Source organism: Gadus macrocephalus, chromosome 9 (genome assembly GCF_031168955.1).
Source record: "Gadus macrocephalus chromosome 9, ASM3116895v1".
NCBI lineage: Eukaryota > Metazoa > Chordata > Actinopteri > Gadiformes > Gadidae > Gadus > Gadus macrocephalus.
Genome location: NC_082390.1, coordinates 20,638,925 through 20,653,037, shown reverse-complemented (window position 1 = coordinate 20,653,037; position 14,113 = coordinate 20,638,925). Strand labels below are relative to the sequence as shown.

Genomic DNA, 14,113 nt, shown 5'->3' with positions numbered 1-14,113 from the left:
CACCAGTGTTTCTGGAAGACTATCCGGCACCTCATGAGGGGGAAACAGGGAACCATCCAAGCTGTGTACAGTAAGGATCGGACTCTGTTGACCTCAACTGAGGAGGTCGTCGGACGTTGGAAGGAACACTTTGAGGAACTCCTGAATCCGAATAACACGCCTGTTGGAAGCAGAGCTCGAGGTTGATGGTGTTTCATCGTCAATTTCCCTGGTGGAGGACACTGAGGTAGTCAAACATCTCCGCAGTGGCAAAGCCCCAGGGATTGATGAGATCCAGCCAGAAATGCTAAAGGCTCTGGGCTGGGTTGCACCAACTGGGCGTAAGCCTGGTCTTAACTACGCCTGGTCGTAACTGGTCGTTTTAAGTCCAACCTAACCGTTACGCCGGTTGCAACAACTGGGCTTAGCGTTCTTTTCACTAAGACCAGGCGTAAATCCTATGCCTGGTCAGGGGCAGGCGTAGAGTTGAAATTCCAGGCTTTTTCTATAGCAATTACATCCAATCCAATGCACTGCTACCACCATCCTTGCAACTGCTAATTCGCTAAACGGGGCATTTCAAAACACAGCCGGCGATATGATCAGTGTTCACAGATCGACCGCCTGTCGGGAAGACATCGCCTTTTGTCATTTGATGATGTTCAATGCATTGCTTCTGTCAAAAAGAACGATTCCCGTCTAAATGCCTGCTCGTTGTAAACCAGACATTACAAATACATACTTTAATTTCATTTGTTTGCAGTGTTTTATTGTTAGGCATTAACACAATTGATGAATGACAATGAATGAACGAATTAATTATTTATTTCGGTGTCCAACAGCATGTCAAGTAAAATAGTAAACAGCTGTTGTCAACGCGGTGATATGCGCATTCCATGGAACATTCACATGGCTGCGCATGGCTAAGACCGGGCGTAGTTAAGACCAATCATAAGTCCCGTTGGTGCAACCGGCGTTACTTCCATTCTAACGCCAGGTCTACAGGCCGATTTAGGGTCGTTTTAGACGCAGAGACGTAAGCACGTAATTTACACAAGGGACTTGTTTTAGACAAGTTTTGATTTACGGTTCCTTTAAGGTTCCTTAAGGATTGCGCGTGTTGCAAGGGGATTCTCCGCCAGAACAGTAGGGGGAGCAACGAACAAATCTGTGGGCGTGGAAGTGGAAATCGCTGGCTTGTTTATATTTATGCACTTCCAGTATTTTCGACGAGAGTAGCAGTAGCTAAGTTTAGGTTAGCGGTCTTTTTCCACACTCTGAACAACCGGAAATGTGAGACTCCTGAAAGGATGTGGTTAGCTGGCCAATCACAGTCTTTGCGAGCTGCGTAGGGCCGTAGTGTTTTAGTCGCATAGTCAGGAATTTTGGGCGACGCACTTAAGCACGTAAGGGGGGATATTTTACCGCGCAAGGGGTGGTTATGTATCTTACGTGCTTACGCGTTACGTCTAAAACAGAGCATATATCGGCCTTTAACTACAACCTACTTAGCAGTTACAACCAGGCTTAGTTACGCCCAGTTGGTGCAACCGGCCCCTGGGTGTTGAGGGGCTGTCATGGTTGACACACCTAAGGAGGGTTCGGCCGATCGTCGAACCTCAGATTGAAGAGGAACAATGCGGTTTTCGCCCCGGATGTGGAAACAAGGACCAGCTCTTCACTCTCGCAAGGATCCTGGAGGGGACCTGGAAGTATGCCCATCCTGTCTACATGTGTTTTGTGGAACCGGAGAAGGCGTATGACCGGGTCCCCCGGGAGAAACTGTGGGAGGTGCTGCGGGAGTATGGGGTAAGAGGGTCTCTCCTCACGGCCATCCAATCTCTGTACTCCCAAAGCGAGAGCTGTGTTCGCGTCCTCGGCAGCCAGTCAGTTTCGTTCTCAGTGGGTGTTGGTCTCCGCCAGGGCTGCGCCTTGTCACCAATCTTGTTTGTGATATACATGGACAGGATATCGAGGCGTAGTCGTGGTGGGGAGGGGTTGCAGTTCGGTGGTCTGAGGATCTCGTCACTGCTTTTTGCAGATGATGTGGTCCTCATTGAATCATCGGCCTGTGACCTTCAGCACTCTCTGGATCGGCTGGCGGCCGAGTGTGAAGCGGCTGGGATGAGGATCAGCAGCGCTAAATCTGAGGCCATGACTCTTAGCAGGAAACCGGTGGATTGCTTACTCCGGGTAGGAAATGAGTCCTTAGCCCAAGTGAAGGAGTTCAAGTACCTCGGGGTCTTGTTCGCGAGTGAGGGTACGATGGAGCGTGAGATTGGCCGGAGAATCGGAGCAGCGGGGGCGGTATTGCGTTGGCTTTACCGCACCGTTGTTACGAAAAGAGAGCTGAGCCGCAAGCCAAAGCTCTTGATCTACCGGTCGATCTTCGTTCCTATCCTCACCTATGTCATGAGGGTTGGGTGATGACCGAAAGGACGAGATTGCGGGTACAAGCGGCCGAGATGAGTTTTCTCAGAAGGGTGGCTGGCGTCTCCCTTAGGCAGGGGCGTTGCGAGGTAGTGTGGGGTCCCCAAGCAAGAATTCTTAATGGGACGCGGCGCCTCTGCCCTTAGGGATAGGGTGAGAAGCTCAGCCATCCGTGAGGAACTCGGATTAGAGCCGCTGCTCCTTTACATAGAAAGGAGTCAGCTGAGGTGGTTCGGGCATCTGGTAAGGATGCCCACTGGGCGCTTCCCTTGGGAGGTGTTTCAGGCACGTCCAGTGGGGAGGAGACCTCGGGGAAGACCCAGGACTAGGTGGAGAGATTATATCTCAACACAGGCCTGGGAACGCCTCGGGATCCCCCCGTCAGAGCTGGTCAATGTGGTCCGGGAAAGGGAAGTCTGGGGCCCCCTGCTTGAGCTGCTCCCCCCGCGACCCGACCCCGGATAAGCGGATGAAGATGAGATGATGATGAGATGAGACTTTATGTTGAAAGTATAGACTGTCGCGATTCCCATTGAAACGAATGGCGTTATGAATAGTCCTCAAAACGAGAGCTAGTCAATCGAAGTAAAAAACATTACAGCTATTTTAGATGGAAAACAACGCAATTCCACTATATATCAGGACCTACGAGAGGATGTTTTCAAAAGGATACAAGCCCTGGAATGTGTGTAGTTTTCCGTTCCAACCACTTGACGGAAATGCACCCAATACGAATTTCTTTTTTGTGAACTTTCTAAAGATTCGCTTCACCTTTTAGATGGAAACGTGACTAGTCAGACACAGCTCCTCCCTCATTCTCATTCTCAAATGATTGTGGAAGTCGGTCATCCATCAACAAAACTTTAAGCAAATGCAGCGGGATGGGGGGGGGGGTGTAGTTGATTGGATGTTTAACATATCAGCAAGATAATAGACTTGATTTAAGGCCTAAAAAAAAAAATATTTGGTTCCTGTTGGTTGTCAGTTGAGGTCATGGGTAGGTAGGGAATTTATTTTATTTTTTTATTTTAATTTTTCCAGCGGCAGCGAATGATAGGTAGGTTGTTTTCATTTAAAAACGAGAAAATTCGCTCATCCTTGTACAGAATGAAGAGGTGCTGTACCAAAACGTGATTATAGTTTGCATAAAAAAAATAATATATATATATATATATATTTTTTTTTTCAAAGCTCATAAAATAATTTGGGTCGCACATAAATTGACAGGGTCGGTCGGAAACCGGAACCAAACAATTTTTTTTTTTAGGCCCAATGATGGTGATGGTCCCGGGTGGAGAATGAACTATGAAAGAACGAGACAGAGTGACATTCAAATATTTTATTAATCTGGCATGACACAGAAAATACAAAAACAACATGCATTTACCATTTTACTGATGTTGAATAGTATTATCGTACGCTCGCTCACTAAGCCTCTTCCCTCTTCAACACTCACAGTCAGTGAACGAACAGCGAGTCAGCGACTCAGCGACTAGTGGGTCGGAGAGGAGTCGAGTCTGAGAACGAACAAGACGAACGAGAGAGAACAATCAGTTTGGTTCGTTGTTAAAGATTTGTTCATTCGCAATGATTCGACCCATCACTATCAGACAACAGCCTTTCGAGTTGCATTTCGGAAGGCTGGTGTCCTGTCTCGTAGCATTTATAGCATTCACGTTTGTCTTTGTGATTGTGTCATGTCATTGGCTACTCATTGTTATAGTTAGCTATATTTGCAAAGAAAACAAATATCTTCATGGGCGCAGACATTTTTATTGTTCAGTTCCTTCACTGAACTTGGTATACTCGTAGAATTCTGAGGGGGACCGACCAAAAGGGGGCGTGCCTCCGTGAAATGCCATAAAGCCTTGATTCCACCGGAGGCGTACGCGCCACGGGACGGCTCGGGGCGGTCACCGCTGCTGATCGCTTCCACTCTAATCAATGAGACCATTTCCACCGGGCGCGCCGGGGAACGTTTCAGCAGCGTCCCAGGAGCGGCGTGCTGCGCCGCGGCGCTATCTTTCCGTCCAATTCTATTTTTGCTGCGAGCCGCTGCTAAACCGCGTCAATTTCGACAGAGCAGGTCGAGCCGGGCAGGAAGTGAAAAATAAAAGCCATAGAGCTTCCGGTCAATTTTCAAAATAAAACACAATACTCAGCTCTTGTAACTTCACATCAACATTATTATGTCATGACCGGTGGCACCAGGTCAGCAGTCAATCAATCAAAGGGTCTCAGAGGGTCGGCAACATGGACGACGAGAGATTCATTGTCGAAGTTCAGCAACATGAAGTCATTTATGTACCAAATCCTCCTTTTTATAAGGAAAATGTCAGAAAGGAGAAAGCTTGGCATTTAATTGCAATAGTTTTGGGAGTGGAAGGTGAGTACATTAGGTTTAGGATTATCGCGTGATCTCGTGATCTCGTGATCTCGCGTGAATGCGGCTGGCTCGCAAGGCAGCGCTACGCTGCCGTTACGCGCCCAGTAGGAATGGACGCAGGGCAGAGGACGCAGCCGTTCCGCGGCGCGTACGCGTCCGGTGGAATCCCGGTGTAAGAAAGCAGGGAGATTTCCCCACTTGCAACTCAGAAGGCTGGTGTCCGAGGCACCTGGAACACACCATCACCATCAGTGGCGGTTGTTGGGAAGGGGGGCTCGTGGCCCGACGGACCTCAGGGGGGGTGTCAGTCCGTCTGTGCACGGCACCTTCTCAACAAGCAGTTGCGCCTGCAGCCAGAGGGGGCGCCAATATGCCAATTCCCCACGCAATGTTATGATGCCGTGGTGCCCCCAACATGTCATGAAATAATTGGAGATGTTTTGAGTGAGATATGTGTCACGCCCAGCTTTGCCGTGCTGGATGTGCCTCTCTACATGCCTTGCTTGGCGTGTCATGATCATCCGTGTTCCGTGTCCGTGTTCCTTCTATCGCCACTAGGGGGAGCTGTCTCTATGGGCCGTTCCAGGCTAATGACTGGGCTGATTGAGCTGGAGATAAAAGACGCCTTTCCCGTCGGCTCGCTCTCTCTCACTACTGCTATTGCCTGACGGGGAAGGGCTGGCTGCAGCTTCGCTCCTCATCTTTACCTCATTTTGCTTTATATTACATCTACTGATATGCACTACACTTTTGGTTTGGCTTCCCCTTACTGATAAGGTTTTGCATTTAGCACTTTAAATAAATAATTGTCCCATCTTTATAATCAGTGTGGCCTCCCTTTGTTATGTCAGCTCTACTCGAGCCAAGTGGTCCTGACATAATGGGGGCTCGTCCAGCCATATTGTAACCCTGCATTTGGTGGTAATTTGGTAGGTTTACTCTAATTCCCACTCAACAGCTGAGTGCAGTGTAGTCACGTGATCGGCGATTACTTTTTGTGATTGAAGTCGGGGTAGGCGTAGTTTGGGTCTACCGGCTTCTGAACGCCGATTGTTTGATTTGGGCAGATCAGCGCTGGTCATCCTTTGGTTAAGCTTGGTTTTGAGGAAAATTGGGGAGCTTTCATTTAGCCACATATTGTTTTTGTTTGTTTTGAAAGGGGGAATGCTTTTCTCGTAGTGGAGCGACCAGTCATTTGGAGCCATTGTCATCCCCATTCTAGAGCACTTCCGCGCTGGGTTTATAGGCTGCCGTGTCACTGTTTCTGGACCAGGGCACCGCTGTGGAGAACCGACCGCATTGGCTTCTGTCGGGACGGTACGGGCTTCAGCAGCGTTTGGTGAGGAAATGATGTAATCATCCTGGTCCTCGGACTCAGTGCGAAGATAGGTTATAGTAGTGGGGGTAAATGTTTAGGGGGAGGGCTCTAATTGATCTGCTCTTCTGCGTGATTTGATTTCACTTTGCATTATATCTTTTGTTTTGTTTGGGCTATGTGGTTAGATTATTGGATAAGTACTGGAAGACTGATGGTTAGTTCTGCTTTTGGATTGTGTACATTGATCATGTGATTGGATAATTTGTGAGCTTGAATAATGAGTGGATATGATGACTTTTTGGCTGCTCCATCAGAGAGTTTATTGGTAGCGTTGACAAAAGAGCAGTTGTTTTGTATAGCAGATTATTATGTGATTGAGGTGACCATTCCAAAGAGGTCTAATAAAGATCAGTTAGTGGATTTCATTCGGGAGCGTTTAAAGGAGAAACAGGTATTGTCTGGGGGCCCCTTGAGTTCGGCGAGGCAGGATGAACGGAGAGCGGCAGGACGAACGGAGAGCGGCAGGACGAACGGAGAGCGGCAGGACGAACGAAGAGCGGCAGGACGAACGGAGAGCGGCAGGACGAACGGAGAGCGGCAGGACAAACGAAGAGCGGCAGGACGAACGGAGAGCGGCAGGACGAACGGAGAGCGGCAGGACGAACGGAGAGCGGCAGGACGAACGAAGAGCGGCAGGACGAACGAAGAGCGGCAGGACGAACGGAGAGCGGCAGGACGAACGGAGAGCGGCAGGACGAACGGAGAGCGGCAGGACGAACGGAGAGCGGCAGGACGAACGGAGAGCGGCAGGACGAACGGAGAGCGGCAGGACGAACGGGGAGCAGCGGGACGAACGGGGACCTACGGGCTCGGTTAAACAACACAGAGACATTGGCCAAGTTGGACAGCCTGTTGGGACATTTGGACAAGGGGCAATGTGTTGAGTTTAAGTTTTTAATTTCTGAGTTTGTTTGGCACCGGATGAGTCAATGTGTTATTGTTCCCTCCGTTTCTTTGTCTTGTCTGTCCCCCTTAAGTAGCTTCCGCAGGATCTGCTTGGTGGTATGACGTGAAGATCGGGTGGTGAGAATGGCCGGTGTTGGTGTTGGGTTGTAACAGTTGTGTCCGCACGGTTAAATGGGTGAATGTGCACAATAGAGTGTATGAGTCTTCCAGTGTGAATTTATTATTTGGTTAGAATTCACTCATTGTGTTTGGGTGATTTGGGATCGTTGGGTAGATACAGAGTCCCGTTAATATGGGCCTCTGTCTTTTAGGGGGGAGTGATGTCACGCCCAGCTTTGCCGTGCTGGATGTGCCTCTCTACATGCCTTGCTTGGCGTGTCATGATCATCCGTATTCCGTGTCCGTGTTCCTTCTATCGCCACTAGGGGGAGCTGTCTCTATGGGCCGTTCCAGGCTAATGACTGGGCTGATTGAGCTGGAGATAAAAGACGCCTTTCCCGTCGGCTCGCTCTCTCACTACTGCTATGGCCTGACGGGGAAGGGCTGGCTGCAGCTTCGCTCCTCATCTTTACCTCACTTTGCTTTATATTACATCTACTGATATGCACTACACTTTTGGTTTGGCTTCCCCTTACTGATAAGGTTTTGCATTTAGCACTTTAAATAAATAATTGTCCCATCTTTATAATCAGCGTGGCCTCCCTTTGTTATGTCAGCTCTACTCGAGCCAAGTGGTCCTGACATATGCATTTCCGAAAGTAGCCAGTCAGTTTCGGCACCCCCTCCTAAGTAGGAAGGGGGCACATTTGAATATAACCTCCCAATTCCCCACCTCCCTCCAATCAGAGCATAGCTAAGATTTTGTTGACCAGCGGACGAGCAGCTCTGGAGGGCGGAGCTCAGTGGCAGCCCGGCAGCTCAGCTCCCGGAGTACAATCCCTTTCTCCTCCATGTCGCGGTTCAATATGGACTTCAGAGAGTCAAGGCCAAAGTTCCATTCCCCCAATTTTTCTCAACCATGGCCGAGATAACCCCCAGTACGAGTCTTTACTTGTTGTGGAAGTACCAGAGATGTCAGACGCAGTCTTTATGATTCATAATATCATCCGAGGCACACATAGCTTTTGGCCTTGATATAATATTATATAAATATCAATATATTATATAAGAGTATTATTATTATTATATTATATTATATTATATAGATATAGAGCTCCAGGAGTCCGCAAACGGCAACAAACACTTCTCCTCCATGCTGTGGTTCAATCTGACAGCTCATTGGTCAATGGGCAGCAGCTCATTTGCATTAAAGCTACAGACACCAGAAATAGGGCATTCAGGAGGGACTGAAGCAGAGGTGCAGTAGGCAGCAGTAGGCGAGATCTTTTCCAGCAAACAGCTTCAAAAACATGTTTTCTGGAATTCATATACTATGTTTACTTGTTGGGAAAACACCATAATATGTCTCCTTTAATCTAAGGTCAACTCAAAATTACACTTACTTCCTGTTGCCTCCTAATCCCAGGGAAAGATTGCCCACGCATGGATTTACTGGTCACCGTCGAGAACATCACTGTATCTCCCTCTCCAACTGCCAGAAACCTCGGTGTGGTATTGGACAATCAGTTATCCTGCACCGCCAACATCACTGCGGTGGCCCGATCCTGCAGATTTGCACTTTGCACACTTACAACATCCGCAGAATCCGGCCCTTCCTCACAAGGGAAGCAGCTAAGCTTCTAGTCCAATCACTGATCATCTCGACTACTGCAACTCACTCCTGGCTGGACTTCTTGCCTCTGCAATTAAACTTTTGCAGCGCATCCAGAATGCGGCAGCGCACCTCGTGTTCAACCTACCGAAGTTCTCCCATGTGACCCCCCTCTTCCGGGACCTCCCTGGCTCCCTGTAGTAGCTTGCACCAAATTTAAGACGATGGTACTGGAATACAAGGCAGTCGATGGAACTGCCCCTGTCTACCTCCAAGCATTGCTAAAGCCACACACCCCAGCTCGATCCCTCCGCTCAACTACCTTAGCAGGACGTCTGGTACCGCCATCGCTAAGAGCTAGCAAAGGCCGTTCAGCAAAGTCACAACTTTTCTCGATTTGGGACCTCAGTGATGGAACGAGCTCCCTGCCGCTCTCAGGACCGCAGAGTCGCTCACTATCTTCAGAAAAAGACTCAAGACTCACCTGTTCAGAGTCCACCTCGACACTGCATAGCCACCCTCCCCCTTCTGGCCACCATTGTACACTGTATTGTATTATGTTGTATTGTATTGTATTATAGTACTTAACTGTGTAGCAACTGCAGTAGCTGCTATAATGGCTGTAACACGGGGAATTGGTTAGCCTAGCGATAGTTGTACTTGCACTTGGTTCTATGAACATCCTTTCTGTACCGACAACGATATATTGATGCACTTCTTATGACAAATGTACTTATTGTAAGTCGCTTTGGATAAAAGGGTCTGCTAAATGCCCTAAATGTAAATGTTGCCATTAAATATTCATGGCCATAACTCAGCACGGTAACTTTAATTACATATCTAACAGTAAGGTCAACAGCTGTCCAAGTGAAAAGGGAAAGAATGAAATTCTGAAATGAAGCTGTCTGTCTGTCTGTCTGTCTGTCTGCCTGTGTGTGCGTGAGAAAGTGTCATTGTGTATTGTTGGGTGTGCGGGTCTGTGTGAATGTGTGTGTAAGTATGTTTGACTGTTAGTGAATACAATGCCAAACAACCAAATACCGCAGGCAACTATTACTTCATTTAAAAGTGTTACATTTAAATGAATTAGGCTACCGGTACTCACTTTTGCTCTTCAGCTATATTGATTCCTTCACGCCTCTTTCAACTTGTATAGAGAACCTCTGAACTAGAACCTTTGAACTAGAACCTCTGTACTAGAACCTCTGAACTAGAACCTCTGTACTAGAACCTCTGTACTAGAACCTGTCTGTACTAGAAACCCTCTACTAGAACCTCTGTACTAGAACCTCTCAACTACAACCTCTGCACTAGAACCTCTGTACTAGAACCTCTGTCTGTACTAGAACCTCTGTACTATAACCTCTGTACTAGAACCTCCATACTAGAACCTCTGTCTGTACTAGAAACCCTCTACTACAGGGTTTTTCCACCTTGGGGTCCTGACCCCATGTGGGGTCGCCTGGAATTTAAATAGGGTCGCCTGAAATGTCTAGTAATTGATAAAAAAAAATCGTACATAACTGTCTCCTATACTTTCATTTTCTCGAATATAAATCTAGTTCAAATAAAATGCAGCAAATATCTGAGCTGGTGCATCTTTGAGTGCCGCGATCACGTGACTGCACAATTACATTACTTGAGTTCAAGCTCAAACCTGTACAATTTAAACACAAACTTGCAATCAGAGTGTATAAAACAAAATGGAAAGATTTATTCGCCCGCCTGGCCCTGTCCCTCCAAAGAGAGTTCCAAGTCCAAGTGTGATGGAATGCTACGAGGAGAAGCCGAAATGTCTGCTATGTAGTAAGGTCCTCTCTGCCGAGAGTATGAAGCCAAACAAACTCAAAAGACACTTTGAGACACCACACAAAGAGCATGTCGGCAAACCAAGAGCTTTTTTCGAAAATAAATTTGCCGACCGAACAAACAGCAAGTGTAGGCCTATTTCAAAAAGGCTGCGACTGCTAGTGAACGGGCCCTGAAAGCTCCTCTTGAGTTGAGCTATCTCATTGCTAGGAATATGAAGCCACATAGCATTGCTGAGACTTTAACATTGTCAGCTGCCATCGAAATGGTGAAAACGATGTGCGGGGAGGAAGAAGCTAAAAAAATAACTAAATTGCGCCCATCGCAGACATACTGCACCAGGTCGTAACCATAGTGAATTACATCAAGCCACATCCTCTGTGCGCACATCTGTTTGCAACACTGCGCCGACAGGGGCTCTGAATATGAAAACTTACCATTTCACACAGAGGCACGGTGGTTGTCGAGAGGTTACCAGCAGAAAATGTGCCTCCTTACATATATACCGGACATCTTTGGAAAATTGTCAATTTGTGGACTTATCCTGGCTACTCTGTTTTGTTCACAGTATAACAAACATGTTAAAAAAAATATTCTAGAAAAAAGAATGTCTCTGGGGTCGCCAGAAATTGTTGATGTCAAAATGGGGTCACAGCCCAAAAAAGGTTGGGAACCACTGCTCTACTAGAACCTCTGTACTAGAACCTCTGTATTAAAACCTCGAGACTAGAACCTCTGTACTAGAACCTCTGTACTAGAACCTCTGTACTAGAACCTCTGTACTAGAACCTCTGTACTAGAACCTCCGTACTAGAACCTCCGTACTAGAACCTCTGTCTGTACTAGAAACCCTCTACTAGAACCTCTGTACTAGAACCCCCGTCTGTACTATAACCTCTGTACTAAAACCTCTTGACTAGAACCTCGGTACTAGAACCTCTGGACTATAACCTCTGTACTAGAACCTCTGTCTGCACTAGAACCTCTGAACTAGAACCTCTGTCTGTACTAAAAACCCTCTACTAGAACCTCTGTACTAGAACCTCTCGACTCGATCCTCTCTACTAGAACCTCTGTCTGTACTATAACCTCTACTAGAACCTCTGTCTGTACTATAACCTCTACTAGAACCTCTGTCTGTTCTAGAACCTCTACTAGAACCTCTGTACTATAACCACTGTAGTAGTACCTCTCTTCTAGAATCTCTGCAATAGAACCTCTGCACTAGAACCTCTGTACCCGAACCTAACTACGAGAACCTCTCTACTAGAACCTCTGCACTAGTACAGGTTCTTGTAGAGATCCATTAAAAACATGAACACAGATTACCAGAGAACTGTTATAAACAACACAGAGAACCATTATAAACAACAATACAGAGCACCATTATAAACAACAATCGGAGCACCAGAGAACCTTTATAAACAACAACACAGAGAACCTTTATAAACAAGAACACAGAGAACCGTTATAAACAAGAATACAGAGCACCAAAGGGGTATTCCATGTTGCAAAGGAAGGCGGCGCATAGTTGATTAAGCCCAGTTAGAACAAAGGCCAATTTCCACTTGAGACTAAAGCCATTCCATCAACCCAATTCAGCCATGCCTTGCTCAGGTTAGTTCAAACCAGGCTAAAGTTATCGTGGATTACGCTCGCTCACAAGACATGAAAGCAGTCCAGAACCGAATGTCGAATCATCTATCAAATATCCGAATATGATTTAGCGGGTTCTTTTCAAGCGGCGACAGAAGCTGCTTGTGTATGGAGGTAGATTTGTGTCTTTATTATGCAATCAAAAATAATAGGTTTGAGAGCAAAACTTTCCACACTGCAATCAAAAAATAGGTTTGAGAGGAAAACTTTCCACACTGCAATCAAAAAATAGATTTGAGAGCAAAACTATCGACACTGCAATCAAAAAATTTTTTATTGCAAGATAAATTAATGTGATAAAAAAAATATTAATGGGAATCCAAAAGTTTTGTTTGCAAATCCAAAAGTTTTGTTTGCAAACCCAAAAGTTTTGTTTGCAAATCCAAAAGTTTTGTTTGCGAATCCAAAAGTTTTGTTTGCGAATCAAAAAGCTTTGTTTGCGAATCCTAAAGTTTTGCTTGCGAATCCAAAAGCTTTGCTTGCTGTTGAGCTGAATCTCGTGGGCGGGACCTACGCCGAAAGATGTAAGACACGTCTCTATTGGCCAGTCTCGATCGGAGTGACAGCTTGGCAACATCCGAAAAGCCGCTGCCCTCCGACCGCCTCCAGAAGCAGATTGTCGGCCTGACGGACAGGGTGTTCGTTTGTGCCTCTCAATCCGCGGCGGCGGTCAACAACATCGCCCTGCTCTCCTCTGCCATGGTCTCCTTGTCGGCTGACAGGGAGGCCTACGGAATTTTCAGGGCGCGCAAGCGCGCACACGGGACAAGCCCATAAGGTGAAGCCTAGACGGTGTAGCCTACATGAAATAGAACTCCCTCTCTCGTTACTAACTGTGGATGTTGCCAAGCTGTCACTCCGATCGAGACTGGCCAATAGAGACGTGTCTTACATCTTTCGGCGTAGGTCCCGCCCACGAGATTCAGCTCAAAGGCAAGCAAAGCTTTGGGATTCGCAAACAAAACTTTTGGATTCGCAAACAAAACTTTTGGATTTGCAAACAAAACTTTTGGATTCCCATTAATATTTTTTTTATCACATTCATTTATCTTGCAATAAAACATTTTTTGATTGCAGTGTCGATAGTTTTGCTCTCAAATCAATTTTTTGATTGCAATGTGGACATTTTTGCTCTCAAACCTATTTTTTGATTGCAGTGTGGAAAGTTTTGCTCTCAAACATATTATTTTTGATTGCATAATAAAGACACAAATCTACCTCCATACTTGTGGAGGTCTATGAGGAGTACAAGCATATAATAACTCGAAAAGGGAACACTGTAACCATTAATAAAAACAGGGAGGATGCTTGGCAAAAAAATCGCTGATCTGTTGAATGCATAAGTAGTATTAGGCGTAACATATTTTAATTGAATATTGACCATAGTTAATCAAGGAGATAGTCTCCAGATAATGTGTCAGACTTATACCCGGTCGTCCGGGGTTCAATCCCCACGCATTAGTAATTTAGGAAGGATTACTGGAGAAATCAAAGAACTTTGAATATTCTAAATTGACTAACCATAGTATTTATCTCAACAGAGACCCATCTGAAGCCCTACCATCTCGAAGCCGAGACCGGAATCCCTGGTTATACCACGTTCAGGGCTGATCGGGACAAACGTGCCCGAGGTGGAGTAGCCATCTATCTTCACAACACCATACCCGCTGACATGGTGAAAGTTTACTCCAACTCCTACTGTGAAGTCGCACTGATCTACAACGCGAACTCCAACTTCTTGCTTGTCGGAGTGTACCGTCCCCCACTAGCACCGTTGGACATGTTCGACGACTGCTTGTGCGTTATACAAGACTTCATCAACGGTATAACAGGTGTACCCGAGCTGTACATCGCTGGA

At 46.6% G+C, this 14,113-nt stretch overlaps 1 long non-coding RNA gene across 1 annotated transcript; it reads left to right on the top strand.

Annotated features, from left to right (window-relative positions):
* Positions 1-8,857: 8,857 nt before the first annotated feature.
* LOC132463923 (uncharacterized) lies at positions 8,858-9,369 on the top strand. The gene is made up of 2 exons (XR_009527144.1): positions 8,858-8,990; positions 9,067-9,369. It is a non-coding gene; the product is annotated as an uncharacterized LOC132463923 (long non-coding RNA).
* The last annotated feature ends 4,744 nt before the right edge of the window (positions 9,370-14,113 follow it).